Source organism: Balaenoptera borealis, assembly GCF_965194805.1.
Source record: "Balaenoptera borealis genome assembly, chromosome: 11".
Lineage (NCBI taxonomy): Eukaryota > Metazoa > Chordata > Mammalia > Artiodactyla > Balaenopteridae > Balaenoptera > Balaenoptera borealis.
The window spans coordinates 72,770,456-72,786,913 of record NC_138868.1 but is presented as its reverse complement, the minus strand read 5'-3'; the positions used below and the strand labels follow the sequence as shown (position 1 = coordinate 72,786,913).

Sequence of the window (16,458 nt, the reverse complement as noted above, 5' to 3'; positions counted from 1 at the left end):
GAGCTGGCCCACAGGATGGGAGTGTGAGGTAGATTGGGCTCTGGCGACCTCAGCAGGACCTAGTTCCCAGAGCCACTAGAGTGTCCAGTGCATGAAACCTCAGTTTGTGACACAGGAGTTAGCGGTGTCCAAGCATTCCAGGGTCTGGAAGGAAGAACAAACTTTGGAGAATTTGGTAAACACCACAGACCCAGCACGTCCAGCGGCAGCACAGGAGGCACTCTCACGCAAGACTAGTGACCTGCAAATACCCAAAGCTCTGAAATGTAAATATGACCAGTCTCAAAGGATCCCCACGCAAGAGCAGTGGGGTAGAAAGGCATCCCCTGGGCTTAGGGGACGGGGCCACAACCACAGCCAGAAGCCGTGGCGGGATGCTGGAGCCCAGGGCTGAGCGGGGCGGCGCTGTCCGGCGAGGGTGCCTCCACAGGCAGGGGCGGAGCCTCTGGGTCCTGATCTGTGTCTAACGAAAGCCTCCTCTTAGCCCTGGGGGGAGCAGCTGGCTCCTGAGGGCCCTGTTCCCAAGGGCGCCGACGAGGGCCACATCTTCCAGCTGGGTGGCGATCCGGGGCGGATGGACCTGCGGTCGGCGGCTGGGTCGGGCCGGGCTCGCCGGAGGTGCTGGTGGCCGCAGCCCCGAACTGGGCGGCAGAGCAAGAACCCCGGGCCGGCGAGGGGCGCCGGCACCCAGCACGCACAGGGACTCGGTGGCTGGTCCCAGCGCCCGCGGCTACAGCCCTACGGGGGCGCAGAGCGCGGCGGGGCAGGTGGTGCCTCTGGCCGAGAGCGGCTCCCAGGGACGCGCGGACCTCCCTCCAGGCGTTCAGGACCTGGCTGTCGGGCGCCGTGGGCTGCGTGTGGTCCACCACGGTCCGCTCCTGCCCGCGTTTCCACAGCTCGTAGCGCTCCGGTTGCAGGATGCGCACGAAGGCGTCCATGGAGAAGGCGACCCGGGCCTCCCCGCAGCTGCACTGCGAGGCCGCTTTGCCATAATCGATCCAGCGCGGGCAGGCGAAATTGATGGCCTCCGCGCAGTTGAAGCCATGGTTGAAGCCAGAGTGGTAGCCATAGGGAAAGGTCACGATGAACTCCCCAGCCTCCTGAGTGACCCGATCGAAGGGGATGCCGTTGTCCTTGAGGACCGTGGGCGAGATGAGAGCCACCTTGTGCCGCAGGAAGGCGTCACAGCCCCGCGCGCTGCCCGGGAAAAGCTGCCTGGCCAGGCGTTCCAGGCGCCGGCCGTGCTCCGGGGGCACCGCGTACCAAGTCTTGGGCTCCCCGAAGTGCAGGTAGTTGATGCTGTAAAGGTCCATGTCCTCCGTGTGCCAGGCGAAGGCGGTCTTCCACATGCCGAAGTACAGGTAGGGGGTGTTGACGCCCTCGATGACCACTCCGCACTCCTGCTCCAGCAGGTCCTGAATGGTTCCCAGGTGTCCAAGGTTCCACTGCTCCGCGTTTTGATCGAATAAGGAGCCACTCACGTCCGCACCATATACTGGTGAATCATAGAGGCGTGTTTTCCAATATTTTCGCTCCAGGTCCTTAAAATCAAAGTGTGGTGGCGTCCGGTATTTTTCACTATTTGCTAAGTGGTGGTACTCACCCACGGTCATGGCTTTCTTCTTTTTGTGGTATTGAGTAAACACACCTGCCTGCCCAGAAGTCACCTGCTGGAGGGGAGCGGCTATTAAGATGTCATTGATATCATCATAGGTCTGTCTGGCTTTCCAGTCCTTGGGTGGAATGATCTTCGCCACGCCTGCTCGGTGTGCACCTTGGGATTCCATATAAGCAATGTATTTATCGAAATCATTAAACTCTTCTTTGGTTGGATGAAATACCATTATTCTACAACTTGGGTTCTGGGCCCAGTTGGACTTAGACTTCATAGCTTTCATTAATAAGCGGGAAACTCCCAAGTTCTGATGTATGTTCTGGGCAGGTGAGGATGCTGGAAAACACTACTTTTTCAAAAATGGGTTGGAGTATATCAGCAGGAGCCCGCAGTAGACTTTAATGCAATGAGTTGATAATATTTCTTAGGCTTGCTGATTCTCCAGGGGATTCCACGCTGGGCAGAAGCCTTGCTCAGGACTGATGCCGGCTGAGCCTGCAAGTCTGTGATGTCCTTGGTTGACACTTGGCTCTGTCCTCTTGAGATCTAGTGAATCACCCAGCCCTGGCTGGGTATCCCAAATGCAGGGTCTTCAGGGCAGAATTGAAAGCAAAACCTAAAAAGAAAAAGAATAGAGACAGGTTGAAAACTGATGGTTGGAAATAGTTACAAGGGAACTACAAAGAAAACACCACCATGGACTTTAATTGCATATTCCAATAAAGGCGAAAATTTCATAAGTTTGACAATACAAGAAATGGTGTTGTTGTGAACAATGGAAATTCTTGTACTCTAGTAAGGAGAACGGAAATCATTACAGTCACTTTGAAAACCTATTTGGACAGTATCCACTAAAATTGAACTTACCCATGTGCTATGATTCATGCCTAGGATATGTGTATGTCTGTGCAATGAAAGTCAAGTCCAAGAATGTTCAGAACAACATGATTTCAGTAGTCAAACACTGGAAACAACTCAAATGCCAGTCAACATTAGAATGGATAAGTACATTGTAGTATATTCATACAATGGAATACAATACAGGAATGAGATCAACAAAAACTACATGAAAATAAAAGAATAATTCTATAAACATAATACTGAGCAAAATTATCCGGACTCAAAAGAATACCTATTCTATGCTTCCATTTAGATAAAGATAAAAAGGTACCTATAAGATGATGATATTTTTTGGTACCAACGTAATCTATGTTAGAAGTCAGAGTAGTGGTTACCTTTTTGAAAGAGAGAGGTTGTGAGTGGGGCTGTGAGGAAGTCTCTAGAATAATGTGAATATTCTGTTCTGAACCCAGGTACTGGTTACACAGCCATCAGAATGACTCATTGTCATAATTCTTCAAGTTATGATGATTTTCACAAATTTCTATGAAATCAATTTTTTAAAATTTATTTAAATTATTTAAATAAATTTAAAATTATAGTTTAGGGTGAAAAGCATTAAAACAGAATGATATCTTTCATTGTACCAAAAGGAAAATGAAGGGTGATTGAAAATATATGAACTAAACATTCAATTGAAGAAACTATAAAATAGAAGAAGAGAAAGAAGGGGTAGGAGTCAAAAAATAACAAAGAATAAAGACAAAATTAACGAAAGAAAACACATACAAGACAGAACACTGATGACCAAAAATATTCTTGGAAGAAATTAATGATAGCAATACACCATGGGCATAACTGAGCATAAGAAAGAAGGGGAAAATAAACCACTAGGAATGAAATAGTGCACAAAAGAATTTTTAAAATCTCGAAAGAGAATCTTAGGAGAAACTTGCCAGCAACATTTTCAAAAGACAAGAGAAAAGAATAAATTTCTGGAGAGGAAACATATCCAAAATGGATGCAAGAAACACCAGAAAGCTTGAATAACACCCCAGTATAAGAAGCTGGTTCAAAGTATGACCCCTGAAAGTCCAGGAGACACATCATTTTGCATGTGAATCTAGAAAACTTTCAAGAAACAGTTAACTCTTATTGTGCAAATTGCTTCAGAGTATAGAAAAAGTTGGAAAGCTACTCAGATGAGGCTATTCTGCTCTCTGATAGCCAAACGAAAAAAGGACAATAAAAAATAAAGCTACAGGCCATTTTTGTTTATAAGCATAGAGGAAAGCATAAAATGGAATGTTATCCAATGAAATGCAGCAAGATAGTAAAAGAATAACACATCATGACCAAATAGAAGGCAAGTATGATTGAACATTGGAAAATTTAATGATATAATTCAGAATATTAACAAAGTAAATGAAAAATATCATCATCTTATAGGTACCAAAAAAGCATTTGATGAAATGGAAAATCCATTCATGATTTTAAAATTCTTACTTGCAAAGCATCAAGAGAAACTTTTTTTTGTAAGATAAAGAATTTCAAGGTAAAAAATAGCAATGATCATTCTTAACAGTGAAACAAAAGTAACATTCTCATTAAAGTTAGGAAAAAGAGATGCATCAGCATGAAAAGCTGCTCAATATCACTAATTATTAGAGAAATGCAAATCAAAACTACAATGAGGTATCACCTCACACCAGTTAGAATAGGCATCATTAGAAAATCTACAAACAACAAATGCTGGAGAGGGTGTGGAGAAAAGGGAACCCTCTTGCACTGTTGGTGGGAATGTAAATAGATAGAGCCACTATGGAGAAGAGTATAGAGTTTCCTTAAGAAGCTAAAAATAGAATTACCATATGATCCAGCAATCCCACTACTGGGCATATACACAGAGAAAGCCATAATTGAAAAAATACATGCACCCCAATGTTCATTGCAGCACTATTTACAATAGCCAGGTCACGGAAGCAACCTCAATGCCCATCGACAGACAAATGGATAAAGAAGTGGTGGTACATATATACAATGGAATATTACTCAGCCATAAAAAGGAACGAAATTGAGTCATTTGTTGAGACGTGGATGGATCTAGAGACTGTCATACAGAGTGAAGTAAGTCAGAAAGAGAAAAACAAATATCGTATATTAACGCGTGTATGTGGAATCTAGAGAAATGGTACAGATGAACCGGTTTGCAGGGCAGAAGTTGAGACAGAGATGTAGAGAACAAGCGTATGGACACCAAGGGGGGAGAACCGCGGTGGGGTGTGGGTGGTGGTGTGCTGAATTGGGCGACTGGGATTGACATGTATGCACTGATGTGTATAAAATTGATGACTAATAAGAACCTGCAGTATAAAAAAACAAACAAACAAACAAAAAACAACTAATACTAAACTTTCTTTGGGTTATTTGTATGGAAGTATGTTAATATAAAGGTTTCAGACATTACATGAAATTTCCAGAAATCTTACATCTTTTGGTATAATGTTATAAGTCATAATTCTAGTTATTACTTTAAAATGTATATCTCAGAAATAACAAAATTTCCTTGTCAATTGCATTATTATGAACTTTCATCCAATCTTTAACCGTGGTCATTTTCAAGTCTTTTGTCCTTTACAGACAGTTCTGGGTGTACTCTGATGCTTTTGCAAAAATGTTCCTATAAAAGGGTTTCATCTTCAAGAAATTCATGGAAAAGACTCTGACAAGTACAGGTTTCTGGTAACTGACTATACTGCTGAACTGAATGAATAAGCATGTTCAGAACACTAATGGAAAACTGATGAATTCATAAAAGTGCTAACAAAAGATCAAGATGAAAAAAAATTAATTAGGTGGGACTGAGTCAACTTATGAGGATGATTTAATTTTTGTGACTTTCTGTTTGAATTAAAAAAAAAAGAAATCCCACAAGGACTCAGAGGCAAAAAATATACAAATCAATTTCCACTGCAAAGTAAAAGAGTTGTTACAGTGGAGGATTACTGGACTGAATGTCAATATTATGACATAGTATGAGTGAGTTTCGTGTTGGGTAATTGCAATCGTTGCTTTTGTTGTGGTCATCCATTTACAATGCTTGGTGTCAGTTTATTTATCCCTTATAAAAATAAAATACAGTGTGTGTGTGTGTGTGAAAAGAAAAAAACATATTGAAAACAATGTGAAAAATAAATCTCACCATGTACACTCCACTTTCAACTTGAACTGTGTAGACCAAATGTAATAGTTACGATTTAGGACAGAAAATATATGTGTACAAATAAGAAAACAAAAAAATAACCAAAGCAAACTATCTCATTAACCCAATTTCAAGTGCTCCCTTATTACTGTTTCCTAATCCTCTTAAGCTCCCCTAATTTCCACCATTCAAATATTCTCTCTCACTTTCCCCTGTCCTCAAACTTCAGGCGCACCTATTCCACCCCACTAGGAATCCTCCGAATGTCCGAAAAGTCCCTAAGTGATCTGGCCCACCATCACCTCTTGACCTCACCCCTTTCTACCCTGCTCCTTGCTCTCTCATTCCAAACACATTCCTGGCTGTGTCTCAAAAAAGGCCGGTATACTCTTGTCTGAGGGTCTTTGCACCCAGGCAACTCTCAAGCCTCAGCCCAAACATCACCTTTTCAGGGAACTCTCCTCTGATTGTCTTGCTTTGGATAAAAGTAGAGACGATTTTCCTTCCAGGAAAACAGGTACTCTCTCAACAAAACATTTCCAAATGAAACTTGAACTGATGGTCAGTACCCATGTATCTCTTCCAGATATACTCACATCAGCGCCATGGTAACTCCAACATTGCTGATTGCATCACAATGGAATCCAACTGGCTCTTCCAACTGTCTACTAAAAGGCCTCCTTTTTAAAGTTATCAGCCCACAAAACACAGGTATTTTACCTGAAATTTTTCCTTTAAGATTTCTTACAAGAAAATAAACGAGATCTAAATATTAGACAAATTTAAACAAATTATTGTTTAATTTAGACAAATTATTAAACAAATTTCAGGGTCCTTTTAGGTCCAGAGGGATTTCCCTGGGAAAGCTGCCAGAATGGGAGGAGCTAGCACAGTTGTCAGGGCATTAAACACCACTAGTATTGGGTCAGCACAAGAACCAGGGAGAGGAGAAGAAAACCATGCTACAGAAATCGGTGAGGAAGAGCTCAAATGCCTTTAGAGAACAAAGGCATTTCATCTTCCTCACCCTGTAGTCTCCCCAATAAGACTTCGAAAGATCAGCTTGCCTGCCATTGTTCCAAGTGATAGAAACTCCCCACATCTCCTATGGTCTGCAAGAGGTGCCCGAGGTCCCTATATCTTATCTGGGGTCCATTCAAGACAAGAGGAAGCTGGGGCTGGGGCCCAATCCTCTACCACCCCTCTCCCCAAAGAGGTCAGCACAATTGGGCTTCAACATAAAACATTTCTCCTTTGGATCTGGGATCAGGGACAAAAAAATAGCCAAGGAAGGGCTTGCTCTCTGTGACCCCTGCTGGTAGCTTTTGTAAGAGTGCATCAAAGGAATGTTTGCTGCAGACCCGAAGACTGGTGGCAGGGGCCCTTTGAGTGAGCGGTAGTAGCTCTGTGTACCTCTGCCCTGGAGCCTCATGCACCATGGAACGTGCAGAAGGTAGGTAAGGGAGGATTAAAACACTCTTCTCTTTTTCCAACTTTAATGTCAAAGGATCAAAGAAACAATCTCGAGGTTTCTATAGAATTTGTTGGTAATAAATGGTGGGGAGGGGAAGTGGTTGACAATCTAGTTCATCCTTGAGGGAGTGTGACAAATGCAGTTCACTTAGCCTCTAAAGATTGGGTGGAAGTCAAATAATCTCTCTCTTCCTATTCCAGAAACACCTGATGAGCACTCAAGGGTCTTGGGGATAGATTGTTATGAAGGAGAAGCATTGTTCAAACATGACCCTAGATGTTCATCCTAAGATGCCTGAACAATAGGCTAGCCTAGACTCCTTCCATGACTGGAGGGCTATAGCATCCAAAAGGGCCCAAGGTCCCCAGGTGCCTTCTAACGTACAGGGCTGCTGGCTTTCCCGGAGAGCTCCTGTAAATGGCTGGCATGATATCTAGGCCGCTTAATTCCCCAAGCAGTCCGAAGCTCCCTTTCCTAATAAGGTTGCTGTCTTCAAAGCCCTATATGAAGGAAGAGCACTGGGGAAGGGGCCTCCACTAGAACAAAACCCTCCTCAACATGGGATGCCTCTCCATGTAGACGCTGAGGAAATGCAGAGCCTATGTGTGCCTTGGTCTTGACGTGTTTCCTGAACTCATATTGTATGACTCTGTGTAACTGTCCACCATTGACAAGGGGACCCAAAAGATGGGAAGAAAGCAAATAGTAAGGTTTCATCAGGGTTCGGGTTTTCCAGCCATGTGTATCTCAAGGAGAGAGGAACAAGTGTCTTGATGGATTGGATGGAGGGATAAGAGAGTGATTACAATGATGGACCAGTAAATTTATCCTGGCTAAAAAAGGAAATGAGAACATGAGGGCAATGATGGAGAATGAAACAGTGCTTGATTCATGGGCTGAATGTCTCCATTAGGTGAAATACTTGTATTAGAACCCTAGGAAATGTAAGCTAGCAAGAGAATGGGATGCTTGAAACATAGCTGGTACTATCATTATTCCCATTGTATGGAGGAAGAAACTGAGGTGTAGAAAAATTTATATTTAACTTCATAGCTTATATTCCCAATCTCTAGAGTTATTTTTGTGCTTGTCTTATCTTCCATATAAAACTGCTTTGAGAGCATTGTCTAGGTCTTGTTCATCATCAAATTTTCCAAGGGACCTTGGTACTCTATATGGTGCACACTCCAAAAATTTTTATTAAAAAATAAGTAACTAAAATCATTTGGCGCACACTGCAGTCTCTCTCCTCTTGGTTACACCCCATCTTTCTCCCTACTCTCCTATCTCAGGGGAAGAGAAGGTACTCCCCCTCTCCAGAGCTAATCTTGCCATTTAAACTCCTTAAATTGACACCTCCCATGCATTCCAAAACTATGGTCAATTAAATGATCACTATCACCTCTGTAAAGACTTAAATCATCAGTCATCAGTCTGTTTCCTGATTTAAGCTACATCCTTTCTCTTACCTTCCTTTCAATACCGAACATGGCAAAACATAAGCAAAAATAATCTACCTTTACAAAAACATTTCCTCATCTCTCTCGTCTTCTGATTCTGACCCCACTTCTCCACTGAAATTGATCTCTGTCAATCATCACATTGTCTCCCAAGTGCGCCTCCATGGGTTACACTTTATCTCTCTACATCATTGATTCATGGAACACCTCCTTCCTCCTCAAATGTCTCTGACCTCTAGGGTACTGATAGTCTTCTCCGGTTCTTTTCTTTCTCCTTGGTTCCACTTCTTTTTCCACTATACAAATGCAGTCTTATTTCAAAGCTCAATTCTCATCTCTCTTTTAACTCTTTTTATTTCTCCCTTTCAATTTCCTTTTTCTGTTCATGGATTTCTTTCGTATCACACTCTCTCTCTTTAAAGATATTATTTATTGCCGTAGCTTTCTCTAATAGCACTGACTTTCTCCTGCATTTCTGATTTGCTTTTCCTTCTTGACTGGCCACTGAGGCCCTGAAAACCAACTTGTTTAGTACAAATTGATCATCTCTCTCCTGAAATTAACTTCGTCCTTTAGAAATCTTTTTTTCTAAGGATGGGAATACAGTATCCTAGTTACCGTTGGCTATTACATCTCCCTCTCCCTAGACATAGAGTCGGTGATGTCAGGGGATCCCACGACAGTCTACTGTGAGGCCCCAGGGACACCTGTATACCCCAGGGAGGCTTCCTGTGCTCTCCTTCCTTATATAAGGACCCAAGGATCCAGCTTGCCTACCTCTCCTCCTTATAGCTGTCACCACTCAAGCTAGACCCTGAGGATCTACAAGTACCCGTCACCTGTATCATGTGATAATCTCCCCATCTCACTGTAATTTTTAATCTTAAAAATTCTTCTATAATGATTTTATTTAAAACTATATAAATATATAATCAAATTTTTCATTCTATATGAAAACTTCCTCTAGAGAAATGAAAACAGAAGAGTGAAACAATTTACAAGGAAAATTAATGTCAAAAATTTAAATACCATTCTAAGGGTCTTTCCCCTAATAAACCCTAAAATGCTGATTATGAATATCACAGAGGCCCTCATTTCTTATTGAATTCTTAATAGACAACTAAAACAAGCCTTGAGTTGAGTATTTGCTTTTGTTTTTCTTTTTGTTGGCTTTGCCACGTGGCATGTGGGATCTTCGTTCCCTGACCAGGGATCAAACCCGTCCCCCTGCAGTGGAAGCACAGAGTCCCAACCACTGGACTGCCAGGGAAGTCCCCTGTATTTGTTTTATAAACTAAATGATTTCCTTTTTACATTTCTAAGGATCCTAGGAGGTATGCGGCCGGGCTACCATCTATATAAAATAAATAATCTAGATACACATTAATCTTCAGATATTGAGCATCCAAAGGAAACACCCTGATTCTGTAAGTGTAACTCTGTGCTCAAATCCAAACTTCTCAGAATTTGCTGGGTACAATTACAGTGATCCTTCAGTGCTCCAGACAAATGTCTTCTCTACGGGTCTCAGATGGTTGCTTTTACTGTGAAACCGCCTCCATGTTTCTTTCAGTTGGAGCCACAGGTACTAGTTGAGAATAAGTACCCTTACATTTCAGTTACTCTTCCATTTTACCCTTATTCTTGGTATCCCCAGTAACACAGAAATTCTTCCTCTAAGGAAACTTGACAATTCTGACAATTGCAGAAAAGAATTTTTATCAGAATGATTAGACTTGATGGATTTCTGGATATTAGGAGTCTTTCAAAAATAATTCCACTAAGCTTTCCTGGGGTGTGTGTGTGTGTGTGTGTGTGTGTGTGTGTGTGTGTGTGTGTGAGTGTTTTAAACTGGGGAAGGTAAGAAGTGAAGTAAGTTTAATAAGTCCTCTCACTGTGGCCATTGGCCAGACTGCTTATTGTACAGATTGCTCAACAATTTCAGGACAGCAGGAAAGCCTTCTTGTCTTTCATGGTCCGTGCATATTTCAAAGCTATTCTTTCAAATGAGGATTGTTGACAGAATGCCTCAGACGTTAGCCATTGTTTCCACTGACAGCCAATATCTAAATGCTGTGTTTAATAAATTTCTTCTCACATTAGAAAGTCTACTTACCGTTTATTGAAAATAATTATAACCATCATATTTGATGGCTAAATAAATTCTATTGGATGGAGATACGTGACACAACTTTCCCCCTATTATTGGACAGTTATTTTGTTTTTTACTTTTCCACAAGTATTACTAATCCCTTAAAAATATCCTATATTTCAGTACCTAGATCAGTATATTTGGTAACATATTAGTTAAATAATGAAATTCCTTGGATTAGATAACTAGAAATGGAATTACTGCATTGCAAGATTTAAACATTTAAAATCCTTAACATGTATTTCCAAAACTTTCCAGAAACATATCACTTTACATCCTCACCATTAACGTTACTCTGAAAAAATATCTTTAATAATTTGGTAAGAAAATTATTGTGAAAAATTTTGGTGAAAAAGTGTAGCTCAAGTTTTAATTTATACTTCTTAGATTACAAGTAAGATTGACTTGTTTTTCTTCAATGAATGCTAGCCATTTGTATTGCTTCATATCCTTTGCCCATTTTTCTCCAATATGGTTCTAGTGTTTTTTCTCATCTACTTACATGAACATTTTATATATTATGTGACTATTCTGCATATTTTACACAGTATATGAACATTTTACTTGTCATGTGAATATTTTCCATATTAAACCCTTTGTTTAATCTGTTCATAGGTTTTTCCCAGTTTGACATTTCTTTAATTTATATTTAATTTTAATTTTAAATGTTTTTCACATATATTTCAGTTTAATATATTAAAATGTTGAGTCGGCCTTTTCCTTTGTAATGCCTTCCATGGCCTTTATGTTTAGAAAGTTAGAAAGTTATTTGCCCATCCAGAGACAGATAAATATTATCTTATGGGGTTTTTCCTTTTTATATGTTAATTGTACTTTTAATTTTGATTTTAATTATACCTTTAATTCTAACTGGGGTTTTGGGTTTGTTTTATTAACTTGTTTTATTGTTTTGTGAGTGTGGTATGAGGAATAAGGGAGATGTAAGTATGATTCCTAGTCCTAGTGTGCTGTGTTCCTCTCTATTAGTTTATAGGAGCTTTTCTTTGTCCCGGTGCTCTTAAATGTTTTCCGTCTCAAAATTCTGGTTCTTTAGTTTTATGAAAGCTTTTTAGTTACTTCTTTGACAACTTCCTCTAGTTTCTCCCTCTGTGCATTAACTCCTGTATTTGGATATCAGACCTCATGGGCCGTTCCTCCAATTTTTGTGTCTTTTCTTCTTCCAATTTTCTATCCCTTTATCACTATGCTTTACCTTCTGAAATTTTTTCTTATCTTTATCTTGTAAACCTACTTCTATTGTCTTTTTCATTTCTCCTATCAAATTCTAATTTTTAACAGCTCATTTCTGTCCCCTTAGCTTTTTCAAGTGTACATAGCTTCCTTCCCTGTCCCCCACCATTGTCCTCTTTTTGTTTCACAGGTGCACTTATTTCATCTCTCAGAAAATACTAAAACCAGACACATATTGAGAAAGCAAGCTTCACGTAATAATCCTTATGCTTAAAATTGACATTGCAATCTAGTGTTTCTGTTGTGTTCTAGTTTGTTCCCTTTTAAAAAATATGCTGCTGGTAACCCACAAAGTTGTTTCTATGACCCACTAATGGCTCATGTCCTGCAGTTTGGAAAGAAATATTCTATAAATCATGTGGAGGCTTTTGATCTTTCAATGGCACAGACACAATCACATTTGCTTTCTGGGCAGAAATGGGCAGACTGGAGTGGCCCAGAATGAATGAAGGAAAACATGTATAAAGATCCAGATGAGAGATGGTAGCTTGGAGTGGGGTGGTGGTTGAGAAAGAAGCAGAGTGCCTACTAGGGTGCCTTCACTCACATCTTCTTATTTAATCTTATTTCCTCAGTGTGCCACGTGGGGAACTGGACCAGAGCGTTCAGATGCTTGTCCAAGATGGCATAATCAGTGAGTCCTGAGCCAGATTTGAGCCAGGCCCGTCTGCTTCCTAAGCCTGGCCTTTCCTCTAAGTCACAGCAAATCCATGAGGTGAGCCTATATAATAGGAGAGAAATTGTCAGAAGAGCACATTTTAGAGCTTAAGAACCAATTCCTTGGAGGCTTCAATACCTGAAAAGGTTGACTATGTTTGGGCCCTGAAATGAAACCTAAATTTATTTCTTAATTAAAAAAAAATAAACAAGACACATACGGTGTGATGTCACAGTAACAACTAGACTTGGAGTCCCCTTTGATCTGGAGTTGATGACCCTGGTCACGAGGTACTTGTCCCTCAGCCAGGTCATCCTTACCCTTGTACACCTCTGTCATGTCCTCCATGGGAGGCTGTGAGGATTATGGTTTTCATGGGATTTTTTAATGTTTATGTTACTATCTAGGATTATACATGTTCCCCAATGTCGATTCATGTTGTCAACTCTAAACACAATTCAACAACTAGAAATCAATCCCTCTCTTTCTCATGTTCTTTATACACGCTCTATTATGCTGCTTGTCATGTAAGGGTATTAATCACTCCTCTGTCTGTCTTCTCTACTAGATCATGTACTCCCGGAGACAGGGTGGTCCCTTATTAGTCTCTGGGTCCCATTGGCCACCACAGAGTCTGGAGTAATAGATGTCAAATTTGATAATTATGTTGTGTTTGAGAATATGCAGAATATAAAATTAAATTCTCAGTTTTTATGACTAAAGCATTTACATGATTTTAATTCACTGTTTTTCAAACTTTCTTGATCCCTGCACCCCCCTTTGATAAGTATAACTATCTCTGCCACTACTCCCCCACCCCCTTCGGCAAATTCTAGTTTTTCCCCAGACCCTGTCAGTTACCAACACGCACATAACACAGAACATTTGCACATCCCACAGCCAGGGCGATTTTGTCTACTTTAGTTCCTTTTAGTCTATAGTATAAACAAGAGAGCTTCTTTTTGTTTGCCTGCTTTCCAAAGATAAGTTATATGATGATATTGAGTTTACTTTTGCAAATTACAAACGTCCTCACCCCAAGATTCTAGAACACAGTATCTCATGGGAGTACCTTGATCTAATTAAAGTTTTTGCTGACAGCTCATTCTAGGGGAAGCCTGTCTTTCACAGCATCTTTATGAGCGATAATTCACTGTCTCCATTTGATCACCTCTGGTTCCTTTTCTTTGCCACTGATGCTCTTCTCCTGGGGACGAGGTTTCAAACCAGATCCTCTCAGGCCTCTGCACTCACACCCATGCCAATCCAACATCTGTCGGTAGCTGTCAGCAAAGACCTGAAGGGGAAGAATAATGGCTGATGTGGAATAAAATGACACTCTATTTGGATTTCAGTGGTTTGGTTGATTCTGTTCCAAGCTGTTTGAAGACATGAGTCAAAGTAGACCCGTCTCCAGCCCTGCAGTTCTCACCACCTCATCTCTCATACCCAGTTTTTCATCCCTTCATCCCTGCCAATCCATTCTGCAGCTGGAGTGACTTCCTAAAATAAATCTAATGACATCATCTTACTCTTACAGTCCGTCAATCGCTCCCCATTTGCCTTAGGATGAAACCCTGCGCCCTACCTGACCCCCAAAACCACTGAGATCTGATCCCTCCCTCTTGGGCCTCACCTGGGCCTGTGCCACCTGGCCGTCTATGCTCTGAGCAGTGCTATTCAACTTCTTGCACTTTCTACCACAGACAGTGCTCTCTCTTGTCCCTGAGACTGCATCATAAAATACTTCCCTTGGCCTGGAATTCTCACCTTGTAATCCCATCCCTTCATCTCTTTCATTTAGCTTTTTTTTTTTCTTAAACACAATCCAGCTAAACATTAGTTCCTCAAGTCATCCATCTTCCTAACGAGCATGTCCTCACTCACCCCTTGCCCTCCTCCTGTCTTACGTGATGTTAAGGGCCCTTTCGGATTGTGCCTTTTGTTTTTGCAGCTTGTGGCATCTTAGTTCCCTGACCAGGGATCGAACCCAGTCCCCCTACAGTGGAAGCATGGAGTCCTAATCACTGGACCACCAGGGAATTCCCTGACTGTGCCTATTAATCCGAGTATTTCCCCTGTATCTAACTGCTACCTTCCCCCTCAGACATAAACATCGTGCCTGCTATACAGTAATATTCAATACAGTGAATAAATAAATGAATAAAAGAAAGGGAAAAAAACCCTTCCATGAAATTTCATTTGGAGTCTCATGGCTCTAGTTCATTCATTCATTTTCAAAATGTTTTAAAAACATCTACCATGAGCACTGGCTAGATGCCGAGTGTTCAGGGAGGAACGAGGTTAGACTTGGTCCCTCTCTCATGCCAGCACCTCACAGGGCTCCATGGGTAACCAGAAAAGAAAGCAGAAGTCAACTGATGCTCTGCCTTAGACAGGGAAGGGCAACGCTGGGGAACTTTCCCGCCACGAGTGAGTTCTGTAACGGAGACTTCATGCTGAGTCACCTCTAGCCCAGGGCAAGACAGATACAGAATTTGTACCACAGAACGTGAAGTAGTAGGGAAGACAGACAGACAGACAGACAAGGAGTTCTGATACAGTGTGAGAAGTGCTCCTTAAGAGAGCTATGTGCTATGAGGGCAGAGAAGGTTCGATGAAGCTACTCTGGGGAGAAGTAGCTCTGGAAACACAGTAGCAATGGGGTAAAATCATACTTAATGATGAGATATGTTGAAACTGTGCCTTGTAAACTGGAATAATGATTAAATTTCTAGGTCCCTGAAGCTACTTCTTTGTCACTCCTCTCTGTTGATTGTCAAACGCTTGTATGAAATTGACGGGTAAGGAGGAAATTAACCCCATTTGGATTATGAGGAGAGGCAAGGAGGCTGAGGAGTAGCTCCTATTTGGGTGAGGATGTCTGACTTATTTTCCTAATCATGACTAAACGTAAGAAAGCATACCAGGCTCAACCCTCAAGTGAGAAGCAGAAGGCCTCAGAGTCAAAAGTGGTGGTTGACACCCAAGCCAACAGGAGGCTGAGTCACGCTCTCCTGAAACTGTGGACAGAACTCTCTTCTTTCTAGCAAAGCTAAACCTTGGATGGTGTCTAGAAGTAACGCTAGACAACCGCAGTCCTCATAGAAGGAGCCATGTGTCCACAGGCACGCTCTCACCCCATGAGCTTGCACTAAAACAGACACATGGTCCATAGAACTCCTGAGCACTTCCGGATTGCTCAGCTTTGGGATATTGGTCCAGATGTTAGGGGACAACTGCAGACAGGAGTAACTTTGAGTCTCCTCATGCAGAGAAACATTTAAAATAACTTTTCTGAAACTGTTTTTTTTCGGCTTTCCTTATCTGCAGGGAGAAGAGTGTGGTGGTTATGAGCTGGGCCCTGGAGTTCGACTGTCTGGGTGCAAATGCTGTGTGATCCTGGGTGCATTGTGGACCCTCCCTATGCCTCGGTTTTCTCATCTACAAAATGAGGATAAGGATAGAACCTACCTCCTAGAGTTCTTTTAATTATGACAACGTGCATTAATATACCAGGTTTCATTGATTCTGAGACATGCATTTTTCACATTTTAACATGTCTGAACTTGAGGTGCAACTTACAGTCAATAGCATAGCATGGTTTAGTTGCCTCAGTGATATGAAAAATAATGGTGTAGCTTATGTTCAGTGGCATCTTAGATGTGATGAAATTCAGGATACAAAGAGCTTAGAACAATACATAGCACGTAAACTGCACTAAATGAATAGTTAATAGACGATATAGATATAAGATGTAGATAGCTCTTCTACCGTCACCAGAGCCAACCTATATAGCTCATTTT

The 16,458-nt window shown here is 41.5% G+C and overlaps 1 long non-coding RNA gene and 1 pseudogene across 2 annotated transcripts; one reads left to right on the top strand and one right to left on the bottom strand.

The window, feature by feature from the left end:
• Positions 1-332: 332 nt before the first annotated feature.
• Positions 333-2,054, bottom strand: LOC309604902 (lysine-specific demethylase 4D pseudogene; annotated as a pseudogene). Its single transcript has one exon. The product of its transcript is annotated as a lysine-specific demethylase 4D pseudogene (transcript).
• Positions 2,055-11,144: 9,090 nt separating this feature from the next.
• Positions 11,145-16,182, top strand: LOC309604964. The gene is made up of 3 exons (XR_014231179.1): positions 11,145-12,709; positions 14,607-14,784; positions 15,986-16,182. It is a non-coding gene; the product is annotated as an uncharacterized lncRNA (long non-coding RNA).
• Positions 16,183-16,458: the final 276 nt, after the last annotated feature.